This window comes from Buteo buteo, chromosome 2, assembly GCF_964188355.1.
Source record: "Buteo buteo chromosome 2, bButBut1.hap1.1, whole genome shotgun sequence".
Lineage (NCBI taxonomy): Eukaryota > Metazoa > Chordata > Aves > Accipitriformes > Accipitridae > Buteo > Buteo buteo.
Window position 1 is genome coordinate 63,334,614 of NC_134172.1, and position 21,773 is coordinate 63,356,386.

Sequence of the window (21,773 nt, forward strand, 5' to 3'; positions counted from 1 at the left end):
GAATTGTTGCCCATCATTGCTGTGTGGGTCCGGTACTCCCTACCACGTGCTGTTTTGAGATAGACATCATGGAGGAGTTTATGCAGGGAAGGAACAAGATCTTGTCCTTCTGCTGGGTCAGGTTTCTAAGATCACGTGTGACAAGTTCTGCTTTTAAAAAGAAACAACCCCAAACTACCCAACGTATCGAGATGTTTGTCCTCCTCTCAGGTCTTTTTTAGAAGACTCCTGGCCTTGCAGAGCTGTACCAATGCGAGATTGTTTGTCATGCTTCTTGACTTTTACGCCTTACCACTCCAGAGTATGTTGTCAGCAAGGCTGATAAACACCATTTTGACTCAGTCTGTTTCTTGAGAGCTGCTGCTGCTGCTTCTGAGCTCCAGCTCCTCTTATTTCATCCAGCTGAATTATGTTCTGTCAATTATTGGGCTGCAGCAACTATTCTTGCCAGATGTTGTTCTCAAGAGCCTGTTGTTGTCGTCACAACAGTTTGGACTCTTATCTTCTCTGTTCTGTTTTAGAGACTGACTTTGGTTTATCCTTAAAATGGAGCATACTTACTTTGGACTGCCAGAGATTGGCGTAGTCAGAAATATGTGCTTGTTCTCCTTCTTGAAGATACATCCTCCATCGTCCATCAAAGCAGTGAAATCCTACTGTTGCGGGTCTTATTGTTGTACCACTCGGGTGCCCCTTTACCCTGAAGGATGTTCTCCTGGTTGCACGCCTGTTCTAGTGAGGCAGTGCTGTGTATGGTAGGAACCTGGCCCACAGGACGCCGTGTTAGATCAGGGAGGCAACTTCAGCTCCTGGTTGCAGAGTCCTGTGTGTCGTACGCAGCAGTCGGTTGAAGTCTATGGATGTAACAGTTTGCCTCCGCAGTACTACAACTTCCATTTTAAAGAGCGGCAAGTCATTGGGGCTACTGCCTGCTTAGTTAGCAAGGCTTAGAGAAAAGTAGCAAGTTTTTCTGGTGAACTTCCAAGAGTTTAAACTGGAGGCTACCTGTCTCTCCTTTCAGGTAGTCCTTGTTCAGGTAAAATCTGGTTCAGATTTCTTACAAATGCTGTTTACAAGCATGAGATTTTACTCTGTCATCTGATGTATTGCTTTAATCCCTTTGAAATATAGGGAGTCTGGAAGATCACCTCCCTGTACGTACACTACGAACAGCATCAAAAAGTCACGAGTCAGCCAGGGAGATACTCTTACTCTGTGCCCCTGCCGAGCAACCTGGAAGTGACGATGAGCAAAGGGCTGTGAGCAGAGGCTGGGCTTTTGCTTGCTGGCACAGACTCTGTGAGCACAGCTACCCGTGCGTCATAGATCAGACAATAGCAATTTCAGATTTGGCTATGGAGATCAAATTCGGCTGGGCTTTCGGTGTTACGCTAGGTCATAAGTAAAGCCTGGGCATTCCCTCGGAGGGGCCTGCATTACTTTTTTAAATGGCAGAAATATGCCTTCTGTATACCAGTTTCCATGCAACCCATTTTCCGTACTGCAGGGTAGGGATTTTGAAGCGGTTCCTACTGGACTAACTCCCTGTGGGCGTCAGGAGCAAGAAACTCATTTCTCTCCGTATTGGCGTCTTGTAGGTCCGGGAGGGAGACCCTGGAATGCAGCCTGCTTGAGGCTCAGCAGCGCTTATGTCAGCTGGAGATCGCCAGGAGTCAGCTTGAACTCCAACTTCAGACAGTCAGGCAGGCCAAGGAGGTGATACAAGGTGAGAGCCTCATGTGCTTTGTTTCTGGTGATCCCCCTGCCTAGGGAGGATGGTATAAAAACAGCTCTCTGTCTGCAGTGCTTCTAAGGAGTGAAGGAGCTGGGGACAGATCCCTCCTACACTGAAATTCAGATGGCTTAAGGTTAGTGAAGCCAGAACCGCTGTTTGTGTAGGCCCTGAATCTTGCCATTTGTCACGTTTGCAGGGGAAGTGAAGTGCCTTCAATGTGAGCTGGAAGCAGAGAGATCTCTCATGAAGCAGGAACGGGAAAACATGGCGCAGCAGCTCTTGCGGACAGAAGAGCAGTATAACGATACCCTCAAGCTTCGGGAAACGGATCACGAAGTGGAAATAAACAAGCTCCTGCAAGAGCTGGTAGGAAACAATATGCTTCTGAAGTCTTGAGGCAAGCTTTGTGGGCTAGCTTTAGAAGAATAATAGCCCGAGCGTGTGAAATGGCAGCAAGCGTCTGTCATAGGCCACACGTTGCCAGGCCAGGCAGCAGAGCCAACGGCTCGCACTTGAAAGCACGTGAAGACCCACGGGACTATGCCGGGACAGTAAATGCAAGCCACGGATTCCGTGTGGGCCTAAGACGAGTTGAGCAGAAGGTTGGGTGGTCCCCACCCAAGGCATGGCAGTACAGCGGTAGGATCTTACCAGACTCCTGTCTACCGTGAAGTAGACTCCTAACTTTCCTGCCAACTGCAGTCGTGGGAACTTTGTTCCTTTCTTTCTGTCCTTTCCCGGTTGACAGAGGTGTTATCTTTGGGCTCAAAGCATACAGAACAGATGGAACAGCCCCTTGTTCCTGGTACTTGAGCTCGTGGCCCGTCTTGTGACTAGGGCATCGGGGTGCTGGCCCCTTTCTCACCCTGCAGTCCATCTGCATCTTTTCCTTGATGAGAATGGAGTTGAGCTTTGAAAATAGCGGCTCTGAGACTAGAGAGAAATCCCGTAGGCGAGAGGTGCTAGGAAACAGGCAGCCGCCAGAGAGGGGAAGGTAACATCTCCTCTTCTTCCACCAGCTAACCGTCCTTTTAAGTTCCTTGATAGGACATGATTTATGGAGGGCACAAAGCCACTACTGTGCGCTGTGGAGGTGGGGGTTTGTGGGAGGGATGAAGCTTCCCATTTTTTTGAGAAGCTTGGCTGGGACTCCATCCTGAAGCCTTCTTCTCCCCTCATCAGGCAAGCGAGCGGGAAGGGCACCATTCAGAGCTACAGGAGATGCTGGAGCAGTGGGAAAAGGAGAAGGCAGAGGCAGAAAGGGAGCACGAGAAGAAGCTGTTTGATATGAAGCAACAGGCAAGGAGCTATGCGGAAAAAACAGAAGAACAGATGAATGTCTTGCACAGAGACTTAGAATACGCTACAGCAGTACTGAAAGAAAAGGATTTAATGATTGAATCTCAGAAGGAACTGATTGAGACCTTCCAAAAACAAGAGCAAGACTCTGGACAGCAGAAGGAAATTCTGCAGCAGCTTCAAGTGGCACTGAAGGAAAAAGAACAAGAAATGTTATCCCTTAGAAAGCAATGTGAGGCGTGGAAGGAAAAGGAGGAAAAGCGTGAAGCTGAGCAAACAAATCTCCAAGCAACAAAGCTGACTCTGAAAGAAAGAGAGGAAAAGATAGAGGTTCTGGAGGAAGCTCTCTCTAAGCTTCAACAGCAAAAGGAGGAGGCAGCGATGCAGACCAAAGCCATACAGCAAAAACTAGAATACGCTGCATCTTCTCTGGAAGCGAGAGATCAAGAGATAGTGTCTTTGCAAGAGCACGTCCAGGAGCTTCGAGAGCAGAAGGAGTTAGAAGGCAAGCAGGCCAAGAGTCTAGAGCAGGATCTAGACAAAATGAGCCAAATCTTGAAGGAGAACCATTTGGAGTTCCTCAGGCAGACAGAGCAAATGAACATGTTCCGGCTTCGTGAAGAAAGCACGAAAGCAGCTCTAACATCATGCCAGCAGCAAGTGGATCTGCTTGAGCAAGCGGTGAGGAAGAGAGATGAAGACAATGAAACTCTCATGCAAAAACTCCAGCGCCAAGAAGAAGAACTGAAGACCTTGCAGAATCTCCAGCTGCAGCTAACCAAGAAGAATGAAGAGGTTAGGCATGGCAGAGAGCCAGAGAAGCTCCTGGAAGAAGCCTTGCATGAGAAGGAGCAAGAGACCAAGGCTGAAGGTGAACTCAAAGAGTTAGAAGAGGAAGTAAGAGCTCTTCGGGAAGATCTCCAGCCTGTTCAGCCGACTCTGACAAAGAAGGATGAAGAGATCAAGAACCACAGAGACAGAGTCGGGTACTTAGAGAAGACTCTGAGAGAGAGAGAACAAGAGCTTAGGAGGCAGAGTGAGCTCTTGAAACAATTAACATCAGCTTTGCGATGGAAGGCTGGCGGGCAGACCCTGCAGAAACAAATCCAGAAACTCCAGAAATGGGAGGAAGAGGAAGCAGAGAAGAGGCGAGTTCTCCAGGAGAGAGACCGTTCCTTGCAAAGACAGAAGGAGCTGACGCAACAACTGGAGGATGAGCGGAAAGCCAAGGGGGAAGAGTTGGAGCGCACGATTGCTATTTTGAAGCAGACCGAGAGCAGAGAAGTCAAATGGAAAGAGAAGGCACAAGCACTGACTCTTGCCCTCACCAAGAGTGAAATGGCCAATGGGACTCTGAGGGAAGACATAGCCATCCTGCAGAGCATGGTTTCGGAGAGGGACACGGACCGGTTTCATCATCAGGTAGGCAGTGTGACTGATCGTCAGTCAACTAAAATGTCTAGAAAGGATTCTAATGATGATGCCCATAAAGATACGGGAATATATAGTCCCATAAATACATGACCTGCTTGGCCACAGAAACTGCGGTTGTAGCCAGCAGGCTTGCCTGTCTGCGTAGCTCAAGGCGTTCACCTGCTGAAATGTTTTCTGTCAGCCCCCGAACTACTGAAAGAACTACGGAGCTTGCTGTTAGAATTACCCCAAGCCCAAACGTTGGGGATGGGTAACTGGTTCTGTCCTGTGTAGGCAAGCTTAGCCGACGTGTCGTGGTTGGGGTTTGGCATGGAAAGGAAGGGGTACAGTTGACCAAACTAAGGGACTGACCTTAGCAGAATTTTGTAACGATGGTTGCACAGCAGCTACGCTGACGGTGCTTAGAGGATGCTTTCAGAGATGTCGATTTCGGAGGTACAGCTTTTCCAGTGTCTTAAAAATAACGGCATTCGTACCGTTGCCCGATCAGGCGAAGGGCTTCATTGCGCATTCAGGATGTACTTGTGCTGCGGTCCAAAAGGCCGGAAGGCAAATCTGTGTGGATTTCCCCACGGCGATGGGGAGGAGGGCCCCTAGGAAGAGAGTGTGTTGTTTTGGCCCGTCAAGCAGGAGGAGCAGAAGGGACTTGGCACTGTCCGTTCCCGAGCCCGGTCACTCTCCCCGACTTGTCGATTCTGTCCCTCCTAACCTTTATGGGGCACCAGCTCACATAAACTCCTCTCTGTATACCCAGCAGGCTATTGCAGAAGGGGAGCAGCTATCATGGCTCTCGGAGAAGAGGCTTCTGTCACAGCAGCTGGAATGTCTGCAGCGAGCAGTTGCAAGGCTGGAACTGGAGAAGGCGGAGCTGAAGCAACTCAATGCTGAGCTCAGGAGGACTCTCGAGCAGGTAAAACAGGCTTTCGCTGCCTCTGCAAAGCCTCACGGTCCTCTGGATCACACCCCATTTCCACAGACAGCACTTTGGAGTCCTCTGCTTGTTTCCTTCCCTCTCCCACTTCCCCCTGTGGACGCACGCTTTTGTATTTTCTCTCTCTTCTGGCCCCCCGTTGCCTTCACAAATGCGCATGTGCTCCGGTCCCACCCTTCTTGCCCCAGTGTCCCCATACACGCACGTTTGACGCTCTTGTGTCAGGAGCTGTTTCCTCTTGCTCTTTCTGTTCCATAGCCTACTTGGAGTGCTTTTTGCCCGCAGCATTCTCTGGGGCAATTAGCAGCCTCTGAGCAGAGCAGAAATCTCCTTGCCATGATGTCCAGAGCTCCTTTTGCTCCTTGTTTGGTGGCAGGTTTCTGTGACCCTTTCTCCTATCACCAACGTGCAGGTGGAACGTGAGCGGAGGAGACTGAAGAGATACCACAGTGGTCGGATGCTGCCGGATGCCTGCGGATTTTCGCTTGCTGACCAGCACAAGATGGCTGCTTCTAGACAAGTGAGAACAGAATCTTCCTTGGTGGGAGGAGGGTCTGGCCATACAGAGGAACAGTGGCAAATCCCAGTGGCGGCATCCCCCCAGTATAGACCCAAGAGAAGTGGAACGTAGACCATGGCCCTGGCCAAACTGGAGACCAAAAGGAAATCCTTGCATTTTCTTCACAGGAGGAGTCTCACGCTCGCTGCAGTCGTCGATTAGCTGAGTTGCAGAACCAGGTGAGGAGTAGGAAAGCTCTCGTCAAAAGCTGCCGTGGCTGTACTGAGGGGCACAGCTTTGCACGATGCTACAGCCCGAGTTTTGTTTGGCTGTCGGGAAGTGAGTACACCAGGCAGTGGAAATACCCAGTCAGTCAGACACATCTGTTGGCCATGGCCAAACAACATCATGCACCTAGGTCTAAGTCTCTGGCTTGCCTAGAGGTCAGGCGTGGTGGGAGAGGGATTGGAGGAAGTGCAGAGAACTGGCACTCGCCTCAATATAGAGAAGATTCTAAGGATGTTCCCCTTGAGTCTTACTCATCTTGTTGACAGCTTCCATTTTCCCTTGACTCCGTTAACGGTAGAGCTTGCACTCTATCAGAGCTCCAGGGATCTGAGGCAGCGCCAGAGCTTACAGCCTTCGGGCAACCGTTAGTCTCCTATTGCTATGCTGTGCTAATCACGATCCCAGTATCGGACCGAGTTGGAGGCCTAAGCACAGCGTGGACGCTTGTTTTATCAGTGTAAGAACGTACATCCCAGCTCCTGAACCCTATCGCATCCCTTGACAGCGGTACTGGCAGTAGCAGCAGTCACCAGGCTCCTCTTCCACGTGCTTTTAAGGGTCTGGTACGCCCTGGTCTCCCTGAGGAGGTGAATCTTTGCAGGTGTTCAGGGCAAACTGCCTGTAAGATGTGTGCGAGTAAAGTACACGGTGCTCAGCTCTGGCAAGTGAGCCGAGCATACCGCTGAAACCATCAAGTTATACCTTAAAAGGGTGTTTTCACCAGGAAGCCTCAGCGCCTGAAGTTCTGTTGCTACAGATAACGGGTTGAACCCCCTTCCCCCTGTGACGGTTGTGTCTGCCTGCACTGTGGACCTACCCGCTGTTGCCAGGAAATAATAAGAGTTTGAGGATTTTGAAGGCCTCAGCAGTCCTTTAAGGCTCCTTTGCCCCCTGGGCTGTGTTCATCAGATTATGCTCTGCTCATTCGTGAAATGCTCTGAAGTTAGGAAGAGTGAGAGTTTTCTCCCGTTTCATGTGCTAGCTGTCAGGTCCCTAAAGTAGATCGTAACCGAACGGTTCTTCACTACCTTGTGTAAGCAGCAGTCCTCCTGCTGAGGAGAAAGCATGTGGAACTAAGGTGGCAGTAGCCCAAATCTCTCCTTTGAAAAAAAAGGGTTGGGTTACGAAATCCTGTAGAAACCTCTCTCTTTAATATGCATGTCATGTCTCGGTGTTGTGCCTTGTGAATGGTATGCCAGAAAGAAACTCGGAATTGTCGGTAATCTGAGCTCAGTTCAGGGTGGCTCTGGCAACCTGTTAGTTCCCATTCCCCAAGGACAACGTGTTTGTCAGGGCTGGAGTTGGAGGGTGCGTCTTTCCTGACGGCCGCATCTGTGGAGCTGCGGATGGTCCTAAGAGCGTGGGCTTGTCTGAGCTCGGCCTTTTGCCTCTTTCAGGTGTCCCTTCTGCAGACGCAGCTGGCAGAAGAACGAAAATACAAGCAGGACTATATCGAGTGCTGTGCCAAGACCAGCCAGGAGCTGTCAGACCTTCACCAAGAGCTGTCTCGCTCCTTAGCAGCTGTGGTCAGGGAGCCCAAAGCTGCTGTTCTGGAAGCAGAGGCTCGGAAGCTGGGTCAGCCTCTCTGAACCTTCTTTTCCTGTAGAAGAGCAGCTGCAGCATCCCGGCGTTCCAGCCTGGTGCCCTTCCCGGAAACGTGTTATGTTTTGCTGTGGGAAAGGGGGGTACATCTGTTCTGTTTGCGTTGGGAAGCATTTCCTAGCGACACGGATTTTAAAAATTATTTTTTTTAATAAAAGAGATTTTGCAGGACTGCCCTTTTCCAACGGGGGTGTATTGGTTCTGTTTACGTTCGCAAGCATTGCCTAGTGCCAGCGATGTTTAAAATTTTTTTTTAATCAAAGAGATTTTGCAGGACTGCACTTTTTTAGTGGGAAGAAGCAAGGGCTAGGCAAGCCTGGGGCTTAGGCAAAGCTTGTACTCTCTTTTTCACTTGCACAAGTAAGCTGTTCCGAGCTGCTGTACGATGTAACCTCTTGAGTTCGGAAGGGCTCTTCCCTGGGCCGAGAGAGGGAAACCCGGAGGTGGGAGCAAGAGGAAGGGGTGAAGGGCGCAGGCCAGGGATGGGAGGTGGGGCGAGAGCGCGGCGTTTTTTCCCTCCCTTTCCTCCCTTTTTCCGTCTTTTCCTTCCTTTTTCTTTCCGTGCTTCGGCACAAGGAGCGCCGGTCCTCTCCCGAGGTGATTTGCTTTCAGCTTTGTTGCTGCGACAGCCAGCCTGAGGGACAGCTCGGTTGTTCTCCGAAGGGAGGGCGGGGGTCACAAACGCCAGCCCTTGCCAAGCTGGAGGCAGGGGATGGGATGGGATGGGATGGGATGGGATGGGATGGGATGGGATGGGATGGGATGGGATGGGATGGGATGGGATGGGATGGGGCTGAGGCGGGACTGAGGCGAGGCGAGGCGGGCCTGAGGCGGGCCTGAGGCGGCCTGAGGCGGGGCTGAGGCCGACTGAGGCGGGCTGAGGCGGGACTGAGGCCGACTGAGGCGGGCCTGAGGCGGGCCTGAGGCGGGCCTGAGGCGGGGCTGAGGCCGACTGAGGCGGGCCTGAGGCCGACTGAGGCGGGACTGAGGCGGGCTGAGGCGGGACTGAGGCGGGCCTGAGGCGGGCCTGAGGCGAGGCGGGCTGAGGCGGGACTGAGGCCGGCTGAGGCGGGACTGAGGCGGGCTGAGGCGGGACTGAGGCGGGACTGAGGCGAGGCGAGGCGGGCTGAGGCGGGGCTGAGGCGAGGCGGGCTGAGGCGGGACCGGCGGGTCTGACGGCGGTTCGCGTCTCCCCGGCAGTGACGGTTGTCAGCGGGCTCATCATGGTGCTGCTTTTCTTCTCGGAGCTGCAGTACTACCTCACCAAGGAGGTGAGTGAGTGGCGGCGGCGGCGGCGGAGGCCCGGCCCGGCCCGGCCCCGCGGTGCTGCTTCTGGCCGGGGCGGCCCTGCGGCCCGGGGCGGCCTGCCGTGCCCCCGCACCCCCGCCGAGCCGCCGCCTCCTCCGCCGCCTCCTCCGCCGCCTCCTCCGCCGCCTCCTGCGGGCTGCCCACGCGGCAGCTTCACCCGCCGCAGATCTGCGTGGGGTTTTTTTCTTTCTCCGAGCTGGTGGCCTTGAGGCCGGGAGCGGGCTGCCCTCCCCCGAAAGCCGCTTGGCGCCAAGGGTGGCTTGTGGCTTCCTGTACCGCGGTGGCAGGAGAGCGTCTCAAAGGCTCTTCTCGCTGCCTCTGCCGCCTACGAGCAGGCCATGCAAAGGAAAGCAAGGAAGCGCGGGAGCCCCCGTCCCCACCCCAGGTTCTAAGATTCCCAAGTTACTACCTTTCTTAAAAGAAAGCGTTAGAAATGGCAAGCGCTTGGCTGCGGTGGGAGGCAGCAGCTCAGGTGTCTCTTGAATCCCACCTCTTAAAAATCAGCTGGTGAGCCAGAGCAGTCGCGGGAAAGAAAGAGGCCTTTTGATGGGCTTCCGAGTGAAACAGGACTCTCCGTTTTTCCCTTGTTCCTAGGTTCATCCGGAACTGCGCCTTGACAAATCAAGGGGAGCTAAACCGAAGACCAGTCTCGATGTTCTTCTTCCGCACGTGCCTTGTGCTTGTGAGTCAGCCGTCTGAACGTTGGGGATAATTTGCATACTTGCCGAGGGCCCGACAGGCTCGGTGTGCCCGGTGCTTCCGAGTGCTGCGCTGCTGCCTGGGCCACGGGCAGGGAGGAATTGGTGATCCCTGGTGGTTACGCAGCGGTTCCAGCCAGGCCCGCTGGGCGCTTAAACCGGCGCTTCCAGGCAGGCTGTATTACCTTTTGAGATGATACGTGAGGCTCAGGTATAAACCCGCTTACGTTTCTGTTCGGTGTGGTGCTTTGTCAGAGAGCTCGGTCGTACTGAAAACGCTGGCACAGCGTTCGGTGTTCGCTTGGGACTCGAGATTGGACTGTACTGTTGTTGAAACGCTTTAGAGTCTCCTTGGGAAGTTACTTGGCGAGGCGCAACTTTTCCGTGGTTTTTGTACTTCAGTTCTGACTGTTAACGCCAACGCCACGTGATAACCTTTGCCCCGAGTTTTTAAAACCGGAGTGAGCCTTGATAGTCGGGTTACCTTTTAACTAAATTCAAAACAAAGCTGCAGGGTGAGGCGACGGAAAATTTTGCAAGTCGTCCTGCGTACCGCTGCTGTGCACGTTATCCGACTGTGCGCTAATCTTCCCTGCCTCTTGTTCTGTTGCGGTAATTCCTTTGGGTAGTGCGTTGGGCTCTAATTGTAGTGAGTCTGACTTCCTCGTGACCCCCCGAGATATTGTCGGTCTTTGCCTTCCTCACGTTTAAAAGGGCGCGGGAAGGCCAGAGAGTTTGGAAGCCCCTGCTGTTTTGTGCAGAGAAGCTGTCAGTCTTCTAAGAGAGCGTGTAGCCGGCAAGCGCATCACGGTGCTTCGATACCAGGCCGAGACGCCAGACCTTCTCCGTCTTCTTTGTGAAAAGGGGTCACGAGGAAATGTGCTGATGGGGAAGGGGGAAGGGTGAGGGGGTAGAGGTAGGAGGCAGCTTTCAACCAATTTGAAGCTTAACTCCTGTGCTCCTGGGAATGGTTATGGGCTTTGAGGGGTTTGGTTTTGGTTTCTTTTGCCTTAAGCGTATTACCTCTCAGGGTAACGCTTTGTGGGCAGCTGGAAACCGTCCTTCTGGTGCACCAAACCCAACCCCGTATTTGGAAGGGTCGTTCAGGGTGCCGCAACGTGCGTTTTATTCCCTGTACGTCACTTGTCCCCAGCCATACGCCCTCTTCCGCTTTGGCGCGTTCTTACCGCCCTCGCTGAAAGAGTCTGTATTTTCACTGGCTGAATGCTTCCTCAGCCTGCCGCAGGCCGTAACAAACGTGTGTTTATAGACCGCTTTCCTTGCTCACTGATTTCAGATTTGAGCATCGATGCCAGGGACGTAGCAGGAGAGCAGCGGCTGGATGTAGAGCACAATCCGTTTAAACAACGTTTGGATAAAGCTGGCAATCGTGTGAGTCCGGAGGCCGAGAGCCACGGTAAGGTGCTATTCTGCCTTTCTTGGGTGGACGCTCTTGTCGTCTTTCCATCACCGTATGCCTGCTTTGAGATTCACGGGAACAAGTGACAGCTGAAGAGCATTTAAAGACCACAAACTTTTGAAGAGTTTATAGCACGCAGATCTATTAAACTGGCCGATCAGGCGAACTCCTGTTATACTGGCAGCTTTTGCGAGGCAGATCTCTGCCTAGTCCCTCTGAAATGGCGACGAGGACTCACGGATGCATTTCAGGAATAAAGCTGCTGCGTGAATGGTCTTTTACGACTAGGAATCAAGCAGCTGTTCTGGCAAAACTTGGCTTTGGTTGTACCTTTAAATCGCAGCGGGCTGGCAAACGGGACGACCTGGTTAGAGGAAAGAGCCTCTCTCCAGTCCAGGGAAGGCTCCAGTGACTCGACCCTTAAGCCCAAGCTTGCACCTTACTGCATTCACTTTGTGTGTGTTAATGCCTACCTAGATAAATATATTTTAGTTGGTTTATCGGTTACAGGTTGTAGTAAGTGGTCCTTGGCTACATAAACCTCTCCTTTCCATTCGTTTTGTGTTATGACTCATCGTTGGGCTTCGATACAAACCAGAAACGATTCTGGCAAAGTGTTGCAATCTAACAGTAATACTGTCCCGACTTTTCCTTTCCAAAGCACGAGCTCCTTACTACTTTTTCTGGGAGATGGTGTAGTTCTACGTGTCGGCAGGAGCTGAATTTGTTGATTTGTATCGCTCGGATTGAACTTTTCTGTTCTTGAAGTTGCAAGGCTAAACTAAGCCAAGAGCTGAGCGATTGGTAGGTACGGGAGTTTCTCCTGCTGCCACGGGAATGTGGTGATAGTGCTGTTACTGCCGTGTTCGCTTAGCAGCCTTTCTGTATTCAGAGGTTGTGGCGTGACAAATGTAACGCCCGGGGACAAAACCAGCTGTTCTGTATCTAATTCTCTGTTAACGCATGTAGGCCTCCTGCCTTACTTGTATTGCCAGTCTCCGTTGGCATTACTCCGTTGGAAGCGGTTGCTCTGGCTCCTTGTGTGATCGATGGAGAGGAGGAGAAACTCGTAAGGAGCAAACGGTCTCGCCTGGAAGAGGCATTTCAAAAGAGATCAGATGCATTGCAGGCAACAAGCAATTTCTTCTGCTGTCTGGAGAAAGCACGCGGCTAGTTTGGTTTCCATCACCCGTGTTGCAGGTTAGGTCAGAAGCATCCACCCGTCTTCATTCAACTCTACGATTATCAGTTTCCGTTAGTAACGCTGACCTTCAGTCAGTTACGTAAAGGGCAGCTGTAGCAGTATTGACCTTAAATTTAGTAAAGCATACCCAAATTTTACGGAGTAGCATCTGGAGGCTTTTCCTGATCGTAGTTACATTAAAATAGTTAATAGCTGAATGATTTCTGTGGTAGGTTGCATTCTGTGCTTGGGATGTCGTCTTACTCCTTTCCATTGAATGACAAGAAATGATTGAATTCTTTATTGGCGGCTCTTATCGTTTCCTTCCTTTTACCGTGGACAGAGTTTTCCAATTTCACGCATCGTATCTGCGTGCAAGTTGAGGACCGTGTTAACGGCAAGAAACCCTGCGTGTAGAGTTCTAGGCACTGCAGTTTCTTTGTAGTATCCAGACTACATGTGTGCATTCCCTCTGGATGCTGTCTCTGCGACAGCTCAACAGGCAGCTAGTGATTCCATTTAAAAAGCTGCTACTGGTTGCTGTGTCTTGAAAGAGTCCGGGTATCGTACAGGTGTTCTCGTTGAAGTGGTGGGAATCATGGCTTTGACAAAGCGTCGCGATTATTTAGCTGTATTCTTCCCGACGCTGTCTTTGAGTGTAATGACGAGATTAAAAGCCGTACCGCTTTTTGAACAATGAATTCTTAAGTGCGCTTTCAGCTGCTTTGAATGTTGGGAGCTTGAGAAGGAAAGTCTCGCACGGTTGTTTACTAATGGGGATATTTTCCTAAAAGCTCTTATTTGCTTGAGCGTCACTGCCGTAGAGTATGTGATTAAAGAAATAAGGGTCATGACTGATTTTGATGCCCATTTCATGGTTTCCAGTTAAAATCTCTTTTTTTTCTGTGGCTCGTACGAAATACAGACATGTTTAATACTCGCTTCCGTCCGCCTGTTAGACCCCCCGGTCTCCACAGACAGGGCCCTGATATCGTTTTATCCCCTCAGCAGTGTCTGACTATGTACCTTGTCCCCTTCCCCAGCGTTAGTGATCCAAGGAGCCACCTTTTCAAGGCTTATAGAGGGTAGTGCAGCCGTGCCTGGATAGTGAGCCTTAGAGGGCTTTTGTTAGGCAAGAGACTTGGTCCTGTCCTTCAGGGTTTGTGCGTTGAAACGGCCTGCTTTTAAGGGGGCCTCTTATAATAAGAGCCAATGTTTTTGTCCCTCTTCAGCCTTCTGCACGTAAGACCATGAATTTCCATGAGTTCGTGCCCCAGCCGTACTGCGGCTGCGCGTTCAGCACGCACATGGCACAGACATTGTCAGAATCGTTAAGTCACGAAGCAGGTCGAAATTCCTTGGAGACTTCTAGTGAGCAGGGGTTAACGTGTGTGCCTTGTCAGCATTGTCGTCCTGGAGGACTGGGTGCCAGTTTTCCATTCGGGAGACTCTCGCTCTGATCTCGTTTCACGACAAGGTATAACCGTGTTCCCTACCCGTCTTGGGACAGGATTCTGCGTTGTGCACTGTTGACTGCCGTTGACTGCTATTTAAAATTTTGTTTGTGTAACAGGTCCTGTTATGCGCGACATTGTCTGAAGTAGACAATGTTTTAACAAAGCCTTTAGGCAAGTAACGTCTGATCAGCGCTCCAGCGAGGCTTACAGGTAGCCGGTTCTTGCTCTGGAGGGTGCGTTTGAGATGACAAATGCCACTCTGCTTCTTGGTCTTACTTCGCACCTCAACAGGCTCTGCGCGTACCGTTTCAGGTGGGCTTTGGGTGCAGGACGCGCAGCTTCCGACACAGAATCGTTGCGTTCGTGTGTGGAACAGTTGTTGCGCGCAGAACGGAACAAGAGTCCGAGATAGCGTTTCTAGTCACGCCTCGTCGCTTTGCATCCTCTTTTGTCTTAGAGCTGGGGAAAGAAGAAGAAAAAGTGTTTGATCCCAGTTCTTTGGCTGCGGATCGCTGCGAGAGCTGTTACGGGGCAGAGTCGGAGGACGTGCGGGAACCTTTACACCTTTTTGTATCTTCTTAGCGCTTGAATGAATACAGTTGTGTTGCACGCGTGTTTTTTTCCAAAGCGTCTGTGAAGGTCTGTGCAATGAAATCCTCCTGGGCCCGTGTTCAGAGAATGATGAGGACCGTTGTGGTTTTGGTCTGCCTTTGGAAGCTGCGCTCACGATTGTTCAGACCGTGCAGAGTTAGGTTGTCTATAGTTTGTGCACGTGCCTGTTTAAGGGCAGCGCAAATTGCGCTACCTTTGCAGCAGCACCAAGGCTGTATCTCATCAAACGGAATCTTTTCTGGGGTTATTTGGTGTCCAGAGGGGAGCTGTGTAAATTATTTCACCGTTCCGTGAGCCGTCTTGGAATGAAACCTGGTTATGGCTTTGCCTTCTCACTTCTGCTGCAGGCTTTGCATCCTTACGGGAGCAAAGACCAGGCATTTATCGCTCACACAAACAACGGGTGTCATTTGGTGTTTCTCGTTCCTCCTACCTGCAAAGAATTCTTCTGTAAGAAGGGATCCGTGGTAGCCCATAGGTTCTGGACTATCCCTCGCTATTATTGTCTCTGTAGTGACTTGGTCTGTCCCATCTGTCAAGTTGCGTCCTTCCGCAGAGGTGTTTCCATCTTGAGAGATTCATGATTCCAGGCTTCGGCTTTTTCTTTGGTCCAGAAAAAACCCAGAGAAGCAAAGAAAGAAAACTCAGTCTCCATCAGTGGAGGACACCGTTTCAGTGTGGAGGAGATCCAAATCCTGTGGCGGATGGCCTGTACAGTATTCCTTCCACAAAGGGTGTTTTGTGTGAGCTCGTTCTTAACTTCTGTCCCAAAGTAGTCACTGGGCTGTAATCCGTCAGAGCTCAAGTCGTACCAGTTGCTGGCAATGCCTAACGTTTGTCAAGCAGCCACCTGGAGGCTCTCCGTACCTTCCATAGCTTCTCCATACCACGAAACATGCTGTTGTAGAAGCCCCGCCAGGGCTGTAGCGTGTGGCAAAGTGGATCGAAACTGCTGTGTGAAGGATTCAGAGGCCCATCTGTGAGGAGGTGTAAGTCTGTGACAGTTGTTGGTTAGTCATGCAGAGTGGTGAATATGCGTGAACGGTCTTCCGAAACAAACAAAAAAGGAGGTTACTTAACCTCCTTTGAGGTATGTTGTCCAAATGTAAGTTTCTCCTGCCCTCTCCCACCCCCCTATCCTTCCAGGTATTCGCCTTTGTTGGGATCTTGCAGCAGAAGGAACAAAACAGCCTCGTGGTACGCTGCCTTCTCTGTGCATCAGGTGTGAGAAAAGAAGCGCAGGACCGATTAAGAACAAAAACTTGTTACCCAGCTTTGAATGTCAACATGTTGTGAATGTAAACCTCGAGTGCACTTCTGGATAGCTTTGGTTGCTCCTAAAATGACCTTTCTGTTCCCTTAAGAAGTGGGAAAGAGTCTAACTCTAACCAGCATTGTTACCTGGCATGCTGCTTTAGAGCTCGCTTAACATATATGGGCATGCCACTGTGTTTTTCCTTTTAGTGGTTAGTTCCTGCCTTTTTGTTTCTCTGTTGCGCTTTAAATGATTGCTTGTCCATATCTTAGCCCTTTGCCTAGCTAGGGAGTCATTTTATATGGCCTAGAAAGCACACTGGCAAAGCTGTTGCTCTTCCCCTTTTTGGTACGAGTTTTAAGTGCTGCTCTGTCCGAATCTGTGTGTCTTTTCATTGTAAGGATCGGAGTATTTCTCTCTTCTCTCCTGCTCTGCTCGTTTTTGCAGTGCACGCTGTTGAGAGTCAGTGTTGCCGTCTCCTTCCCCCCCGGCCCGCCCCCAAGCCGTTTTAACTAGAGGGCTAACTAATTTCTGTTACTTGCTGTGCCCATCAATCTCCTTTGGGAGGAGCTGTTGATCTAGGCTGGGAGCTGAGAAGAGTTCCTGAAAGCTGAAAGGAGAGCCGTGCCAGGTGACTCTTCTGCGGTAAAGGAGGTCACCAGGTGGAAAAGGTTGAGAATCTTTGTCTTAAACGATTTTAACGTATCAGTGTTGGAGGTAATGCGTTGGGGGATTATTAGTTGCTCTGTGCAGATAATGTAGTTGCGGAGGACGTGGTGACGTGTTGGAGCGACTTCTGCCTGTTGAAGTCGTCGGATGGGGTGATGATCTCACTTAATCTCATCAGCCTTACAGAAGTCCAGATAGACGACGTTTGTAGCTCTTCCCTCGTCCACTCGTCCCATCCTAGAAGGCCGCTGGGTTGGCCAGGCAGGACTTGCCCTTGGTGAAGCCCTGCTGGCTGCCTCGAATCACCTCCCTGTCCAACACGTGCCTTAGCATGGCTTCTAGGAGGATCTGTTCCATGACCTTCCCAGGCACAGAGGTGAGGCTGTCCAGTCGGTAGTTCTCAGGGTCCTCCTTTCTACCTTTTTAAAAAATGGGTGTCATGCTTCCCTTCTTCCAGTCAGCAGGGACTTCAGCCGACTGCCGTGACTTTCCAAATATCATGGAGAGCGGCTTGGCAACTCCATCGGCCAGTTCCCTCAGGACTCTGGGATGCATCTCGTCAGGTCCCATGGACGCATGTATGTTCAGGTTCCTCAGGTGGTCACGAACCTGATCTTTGCTGGAGGAGGGCCTTTGCTGCCCTAGTCTCCGTCTTGCGGTCCACCCACTGGAGAGGTGTGGGAAGAGAGGCTGCCGGTGAAGACTGAGGCAAAAAAGTTGTTGAGTACCTCAGCCTTCTCCTTGTCCCTTGTAACCAGTTTGCCAGTCTTGCTCATCGGGGGGGTGCGCTTTCTTTGACCTTCCTTTTCGGGCTGACATACCTGTAGAAGGCCTTCTTGTTATTCTTTGCGTCCCTTGCCAGGTTCAGTTCCAGCCACGCCTTGGCCTTCCTGGTCAGATAGCTTATTAGGGATACTAATGGCATTTTAGAGATACTAATGTCATTTTAGGGATAATGTCAATAGGGGAAGGTAATGTCATTTTACAGAAACGCAGTTGATTTGCTGTAAGAGTAGGACTGGTATGGGCAATGGTTAGAAGAATGGCAGGGTGCAGGAGCATGCTGCAGGGTGATCTTCGTTTATATAAAGATGGGCAATCTGTGTCCTTCTGCAGCCCTGGCACTCTCCTGCCTTTCTGTATTACTTCCGTTTTTCTCGCTCTTGCATATAGATGTGGCTTTCTCCTACCGGTGCTGTCTCCTGAAGCATGCTTGGGTGGACTACATTTTGGTGGAAGATGAGGTGGACTTGGGGTTGAGGTCGAGAGGAACAGCTTGTGCCGTTACTTGCCAGCAGAGACCAAAACAGCCCGGCCCGGGGACTGATGCATCACTCATTCTTGGGGCTAGCTGGGGCTTTAACTGATAGCCTGTAGGAAAAAGAGACTCGATCCTGATGGTGCTTTTTTTACGACCCTTTGTAAGCACTGTCAGGCCCCCCACAAGTGAGTGGGCAGGGCTACACTGATACGGTTCACTGAACTCCTGGTTTAGTAGCCTTTCCTGTTCCTCGCTAATGAAAGGACGTTTGCTGTGTTTGTTTCCTGCTAGGTGGTAAGGACTAACCCGTTTTCAGTTAGACGACATGAGAAGATAGCCACCGAGCTACTGGGAGACCAGGGTCTGCCTGGTGTATTTGCGCTATATGAACTTTTGCCCATGGTGGTGAAGCTGACAGAGGAACACAGGTAAGAGACATTTCAATCTATATCATCACCCTCCATTGATTTTTGCTGTTTTGCATAGCTTAAGACTCCAACCTCGCTTAGACGCGACAGTGCAAATGCCTGAAAGCCATCCAAGCCCCTTTCCAGTCGGTGGAGGGGAAGAGGCACTCCCAGATGCCCTCCTTCTCCATGTGAACATCTGAAAGGGACTGGGGTTTTTCTGGTACTACCTGAAGCGTTTTAATCCAACTAGCCATTTGAGGACGATTCTTTGAGCAGAGCACCTTCGTTTTCCTGCCGAACTGCTGGAGTAGGTCCACAGTGCAGGCAGACACAACCGTCACAGGGGGAAGGGGGTTCAATCCGTTATCTGTAGCAACAGAACTTCAGGTGCTGAGGCTTCCTGGTGAAAACACCCTTAAGGTATAACTTGGTGGCTTCAGCGGTATGCTCGGCTCACTTGCCAGAGCTGAGCACCGTGTACTTTACTCGTATAAATCTTACAGGCATTTTGCCCTGAACACCTGCAAAGATTCACCTCCTCAGGGAGACCAGGGCGTACCAGACCCTTAAAAGCACGTGGAAGAGGAGCCTGGCGACTGCTGCTACTGCCGGTACCGCTGTCAAGGGATGCGATAGGGTTCAGGAGCTGGGATGTACGTTCTTACACTGATAAAACAAGCATCCAGGCTGTGCTTAGGTCTCCGACTCGGTCCGATACTGGGATCGTGATTAGCCCAGCATAGCAATAGGAGACTAACGGTTGCCCGAAGGCCGTAAGCTCTGGCGCTGCCTCAGGTCCCTGGAGGCGAGGCAAGAGGAGTAACGGTACCTCCACTCGCCGAAGCAGCGGGTTCGCTAGATGTTTGACTACACCAAGGGGTGGAGTGTGACTGTTCACTCAACTCCTGCTGAGATTTTGGCTAGCCCAGCTCACGCTAAGGCCTGATGTATGCTGGGAGCAGTGCCTTTGGGTTGAAGGGGGAGCACCAGGTAGGCAGCACAGGTGGCCAGAAAGAGCTAAAGGGCCATGATGCAGCCATTAGCACCTGCAGCTGGCTGTCTCCTGCAGCCACCATCTTTGCCTGGCAGTATTGTCAGAATCTGCTGCCTTTTGGAAATGGTATAGACCAGACTTCCAAGCTGGAAGGTATAAACCAGCAGCTTAGCCAAAAAGCCTTTGAAGGAGATTGCACAGCAGCTGGACTGCTGGGGCTTTTGTGCTTCACAGCGTGATACAGGGGACGCCCGCGCGGTGACGGAGGAGGAAGGATGAGCACTCTCACTAGGGAAAAACAAAGTCTTTTTTTGGTGGGTTTTTTATTTTTGTTCTCCCCCCCCCGCCCCCCCCACCATAAGCCCACGACTTTAAGTGTTGCGGGTTGTAAGTTACGAAACCTCGTGGCTTGAGCAGTGCCTCAGTGAATTCACGTAAGAGAGGAGCCCGGGCAAAGGGGCCCGAGCCCTGGTTGTCGTGTGCGTTTGTTGTATTTCTTCACGGGCTCGTGAAATAAAGCTTAATTCAGAGAGTTGGTTGTCCTGTAACTTTGCACTTTTCTCTGCCATGCCGGTGTTTCTCCCCCTGCTTGCAGTCTGTCCCGTTCCTGCCGCACAACAGGGAGCGAAAGCTTCAGTCATTCCACCTCTGTATGCTTGGGTCTCGTACTAGACGGGAACTCCGGCTCCAGGGGCTGAAGTTGGAGCTTTTCGTAGCGAGTTCCAGCTCTTCAGCTGGCTTCCCTGGGCGATGGACCTTTTCCACGGTCCCTGCGGTCCCACCCTTCTTGCCCCAGTGGCCCCAGACCCCGCCACCCGACCCTCGGGGCTTTCCTCGCGCTCCTTCTCTCCCAGCCTGCACCGGGGGCGCTTTTTGCCCCCAGCGTTCCGCGGGGCCCTTAACGGTCTCTGAGCGGAACGCGCTGGAGCGAGCGGCTGCCGGGGCGGCCTCTCCCCCGCGGCAGCACCGCAGCCCAAGGCCGCACCCTCAGCGAGGAGCGAGAAGCGAGGAGCGAGAAGCGAAGCGCTGCCACAGAGCGGCCCCGAGCGAGCCCGGCTCTCCCGCCCGGCGCCCGGTCGCGCCCGGCCGGCAGGGTGAGCCGCTGCGCCCGCCGCGGCAGGCGCCTGAGCGCGGTCCGCCGGGGCAGGCCGCGGAGCAGCCCCCGCCGCGGGGCCCGTCAGGCGGCGGAGCCCGGCTGGAGAGCGGGGGCATGGCGGCGCGGAGCCAGGCCTCCCTGCGGCGCCGGCTGCAGAGCTCGGAGGAGGCGCAGCACCGGCAAGCGGTGCTGGTGCGGAAGCTGCAGGCGAAGGTGAGGAGCGGGGGCGCCGGCCCGGCGGGGAGCTGCCCGGGGCCGGGCCGCGGTGGCGGGGCCGGGGTGCCCGGGCCGCCCGCGCAGCGCTGAGAGGGGCCTCGGCGGCGGCGATGTCGGGGGGCGAAGGCGCGGCCCCAGCGGGGCCCTCCCCGGGGCGTTCCCCGGCGCTGCCGCGGGCGGGACGGCGCCGAGCCCGCAGCTCGGGGGAGGCCCCGGGAGCCGCCCTCCTCCGCCCGGCCCGGCCCGGCCCGGCCCGGCCCGGCCCGGCCCGCTGGGCGCCCGGCCCTGCCGCTGTCACCCTGGCGAGCCTCTCGTGAGGGCTTGTCCGTACGGAAAGAAAGATGCCCGGCTCGCAGGCGCCTTTGTTAGCAGGGGGCTGTCCCAGAGGCAGGAGCCGAGCCGGCGGGGGGGGTTTGGGGCGGCCCCGGGCCGAGGCAGGCAGCTCTTAGGATGAGCAGGTAGCAGTACGTGTAAAAGAAGCCCCGTCTCCGTTTCTTCCGTACGAGATAAAGTGAAGCTTCCCTGTATCGTAACGACTTGTAGTTGGCGGCATCGGCAGCGCTGTGAAACGCACTGTGCTTGGGCTGGAAAGACTTGGAGAAGAGCTAACGCGGGAGGAGCCGAGCCTGTGACAAGCTGCATTCGCTCATCTTCATTCTATGTCTCCGTCCAGGTCCTGCAGTACCGGACTCGGTGTCGAGAGTTGGAGCAGCAGCTGGCAGCAGGAGGGGTGAGTGTGCAGGTTGCCAACTAAAGACCGTGTAGGTAGGTAGCGTTTGTTACCGCGGGCCGAGGCAAGCTCCCCAAAGCAATGGCGGAGGGAAGCAAGATTTTGCTGCCTGAGGGTTTAAAGAAGCGCTGTAAGTTTGCCTGCGAGTGCTTTGTCCAGTTGCCGTTCTTGGAGGAGCCAGCGGTCCCAGAAATGCGGGTGCAGGAAACCCTGTGAAGGGGGATTTTAGTTTTGAGAAAGAGTGCTTTATTGCTGGCGTAACGTTTTGTCCTAGGGCTCAGGAGAGGGCTACACTGCCTGTTAGGTTCTGTGGCCGCCTCTGAAAAAGAACGGGTTGAAACGTGGCATTTTGCAAGGCAAGAATGCTGGCGTTCAGCATACGGCTGTGTGCTTTTCTTTCTGCTTCACGGCTAAAGTAAACCTAGGAAGAACAAAGGGTGGGAGAGTAGGAGAGCATTCCCAGGCTTCAAGTCAAAGTGAGCACTCACGGTTGTGAGCTAAGGAGACCTAGCTGCGAGAGTGCCACAGTGGGGGACTGAGGAGAGCTCAGTGGCATTGAGCGCCACCCTTCCCCTCCCTTGCTCTCCATAGTCACGACACTGTTAGGCCTGGAAGAAGCCACGAGCTCCTGAGCCACCCAAGCGAATGGAGCGGAAAGCGGTGGATGCTAACAGCA